Source organism: Asparagus officinalis, chromosome 10 (genome assembly GCF_001876935.1).
Source record: "Asparagus officinalis chromosome 10, Aspof.V1, whole genome shotgun sequence".
Lineage (NCBI taxonomy): Eukaryota > Viridiplantae > Streptophyta > Magnoliopsida > Asparagales > Asparagaceae > Asparagus > Asparagus officinalis.
The window spans coordinates 58,522,653-58,526,669 of record NC_033803.1 but is presented as its reverse complement, the minus strand read 5'-3'; the positions used below and the strand labels follow the sequence as shown (position 1 = coordinate 58,526,669).

The 4,017-nt window shown below is 33.5% G+C and overlaps 1 protein-coding gene across 1 annotated transcript in view; it reads right to left on the bottom strand.

The window, feature by feature from the left end:
• Positions 1-4,017, bottom strand: part of LOC109826215 (selenoprotein F) — a 13,149-nt gene that overhangs the window by 8,867 nt on the left and 265 nt on the right. The gene's annotated exons all lie outside the window — the stretch shown is intronic.

The following is a 4,017-nucleotide window of genomic DNA, read 5'->3' as shown; positions in this document are numbered from 1 at the left end:
CTACAATCGTAGAACACCTATGAGACTAAAGGGGAAATACCTATGATACTAAAGGAAAATTTTTATAGGAAAGTTATAACATCAACAATGCTTTATGGGTCATAATATTGAACAATTAAGAAACATGTGCAAAAAATGAGTGTAGCAGAAATGAGAATGTTACGATGGTCTTGTGGATATACACTAAAAGATAGGATAAAAATGTATGCATTCATAATAAATTTGCGGTTGCTCCAATTAAGGACAAAATAAGAGAGAATAGACTAAGGTGGTTTGGTCATGTACAATGGAGACCTCTTAATGCACTGGTTCGGAAATGAGATAATATTGTAGTTAATGGGACAAAGAGATCTAGAGGAAAATCTAAAAAAATTTGGTTGGGAGCAACTAAGAAGGATATGATAATGATTAATTTAACGGAAGAGATAGCTCATAATAAAACAGAATGGAAGGATAGGATTCATGCAACCGAACTCAAACATTTGGGATAACGTCTTTGTTGTTATTGTTTGTATCTTTTGACAAATCATCACAATGAAAGTACAAAATTTTGATTGCATTTTCCTTTGAATTTCATGTGCATCCGCATGAGAGGAAAAAAGTGGACATGAATCAGTTGTTTCTTCACCTTATGAGAATCAATTTTTAATAAAACAACAATGCAAGTAGATCAGTAAACGGAGAAGGTTGGCTAAAGCTAAATCTTGTGTTTTTCTTTGTGGGAAAAAGATTAAATCAAAATTCTAAACCCTTCAGCCAATTGACATAAAAAACTTAAGCAAGACATCTTTTCGTAAAGTATAGTGGTGTTGGAAGTATATATTAGATCATAACAGCGAATATACAAATTGATATAAGAATAGAAATAAATTCCCTAGCAATTACATGAAACCTTAGGACTCTATCTGCTCGCAAATTGGACCCAAATTCTTCCATTTATCAAGAAGGTTTTTCAATCCTTATGTTGATTTAGTATAGAAACCATTTCCACAGATGAGAGACATAAACCCTTCATAACTCCATAGTTGACAAATACTCCTCTGGATCAAATTAATTAATGCCTTACCTAGTATAAGATTATTTAATCTTTCGACTGATCTCTTACAGCTCTGAATTCATGCAGTTTGTTCTTGGTCATCAATGACATACTGTCATCCTTCACTCTACATATTTGCAACCCAAAATGATAGGAGCCTTACAAAGGTTGTTGAGAAAAGAAAACAAAAGCTGAGAAGAGCGTACAGAAGAGTTAAATTAAGTAGGATACTGTTACAAGCAAGTAGTATATCATAGATCAAGTCAAGGATTAAGTGCATAAAACCTCAACTTTAAGTCACTCTTGAGTCTTGACCAACACAACTAAAACAATCATAAGTACAAATACAAAATTAGCAGAAAAGCCAATGAGTCCGTCTGTTTTAGGGATAATGTACTAAGTGAAAAGACAAAAAACTTTTACTGAGAATATGGATATATTTTACCACCTTGTCAGATAAATAAATCATAGTATTTTTTTAGTGTTTTCCTCTTTTCGAACATCCGAGCACCATTGCAACAGCGGATAATCACCATACTATTTTTGTAGGAACTAGGATTTTAGACTTACTGATGACTAACTTTGGAGGGATTGAAAGGCTAGAAACTTAAATTTTAGGAGTAGATAACCTAGAAATATAGAAACTGTTGTTTTCTAATTTGCAGTGTATCACTTATTATCTCCTCAATCAAAGAAGAGATCAGCCCATCATGTATTCCAAATTTGCATCTCACTTTAGTATCACCATGAAACTACGATGTTTTAACCAGAAAAATCAAATTGAACCCAAATTAAAAGGAAAACTAGATTTTGAACATTGTTTTAAATACCCCTAATATTGCTAATATATCGACCGATAAATCCTTTTATAAGGCTTGACGCAAAACAATATAGTCTCAATATTCTTACGCTTTTTGATAATTTTCTAGCAATACATCCTTAACATGGCCGATCGATGCAAATATGTCATTTTATATGGCCTAGTGCATAACAATATAGTTTTGCAAGATTTCTTTAATGTTCTATGGACAAAATTCCAACTCTATGAAGTTTATTTAGCAAATTCTAGCAGGTTTTTTATCCTAAATAAGTTTCTACTATTGGTTAGTGATCCTAAACAGTAAACATATATTGTTTATATTTTTGTATGCATAGATTTCATTAACTATGTTTAGATAACTTATCGGAACATTATATTATATATGCACATCATCCGATATGGCACTCTGATATTTCTTCGATATCCGCAATCATATATAGATTTTGGTTGTCCGATATTTATCCAATATTCAAAATCTTGATTTTGAGAGACGGGATTTGATGAGGTGTAAGAGGAGATTGGGTTTCCTTAGAGGCATCTCTTGCAATGATATTATGATCATAAGAGATGGGGTTCTTTGATGACAGGAGGGGAAAAAATCTACCAAGGAATTATAGTATAGATAAAAGGCAAGAGAAAAGATTGACGGATTCTCCTTTCTCCTTCCTTCCAAGGTGGTCTTGATAGGTTTCCTTCTTTGACAAGTGTCTTCTTTCTTATTCTTTGGGATCTGATTTTTTGTGGCTTCTCTTTTATTTCCTTTAGTCTTTTTATTTTTAGTTATCGTGTTAATCTTTTTGAACTTTTAGGATTTAGGATTTACTAAAAGAAGATAAACTGGCCATGGAGTCACATAGGAATATTTCACGTATTTATCAAACAGAAGTCAAGGAAACATAAGGACGCTAAACTTCTTAAGAAAATCAGAAGATGTTACCTAATAAAGGTAGTGAAATATTGTGATCTGCAAATTAGAGGGGAAAATTGTAATTATCTTCTTGGCACGCAAGCACAAATGATGAAGGAACACAATATATGAATCAGATACCAACTAGACTATTCAATTCACCAACAATGGTTCAGTATTCAGAAGTATTGAGATCACAGACAGGAGAACTTCACTAACCCACCGAGTAAGTTAACTACATCCTTAGGGACTTAAGACAACTTGGAATCGACCAAAACATCAAGTTATTAGCAATTGTTGAATGGAACCTGAAACACGCGCTTAAGTAGGCAATGTATATATAGTAATAATGCTAGTATTAAACTTTAAACTGAAGGCTCCAGCAAACTGAGCAGGCCCATAAGGGTCAGATCTAAGTTAGGACTCCATCAAAAACACGCAAGATACCTTACCATATAGAAAATCGATCGTATACCCTTTTTTTTTTTGAGAAAACAAATCGATTGTGTACTTATGAGCATTGTCCAGGTTAAACCGATATACCGTTTAAGACTTTGTCAAGTTGTGATTGTAATTGATGGGGTTCTATGGGTTAATGATAGGCAGTCTTGGTGGGTATCTCCTTCTTTGAAAAGTGCCATCTTTCTTCCAAGAGACGTGTGCTTTGGTGGTTTCTACTTTATTTTACTTTAGTTTTCTTCTAGATTTCAGCATATTGATCTTTATACACTATTTGCGGGCCTAGGCTTTACTAAGGATAAATCGATCACCCATTCACAGAGGGCATATTTCAGATACTTGTCAACTAAAAGTAAAAGAAGTTCAAGGAAATTTTACCTATAAAAAATAAACAGCTATCGGAGGTAGTGACACATTGTGGTTTGCAAAGAAGCGAAAAATATATATATACAAAACTAGCCAACTCAATTCACCACCTGTTGTTCACTATTGAGAATCACTAACACAGCTTTATAGCTTCGAAAATATCCAACACATCGTATCTTGGACTGCATCCTAAGTGCCCTAAGGAATTAAAATCACTGGAAATCAACCCCAAACTTCCAGGTTTTTTAACAATTGCTCAATGCTCCTAAAACCAAATCTTAAACTGAGAAAATGCATACTAAAAAAATCTAGCAGTACCTTCAGAGCCAAACTAAGAAGACCTCATAAGATGTTAGATCTAATATAGGGATCCCATCACAAAACCCCAAAATCCTTTACTGAATCAAACAGAGGTCGATGTAAAGCCTA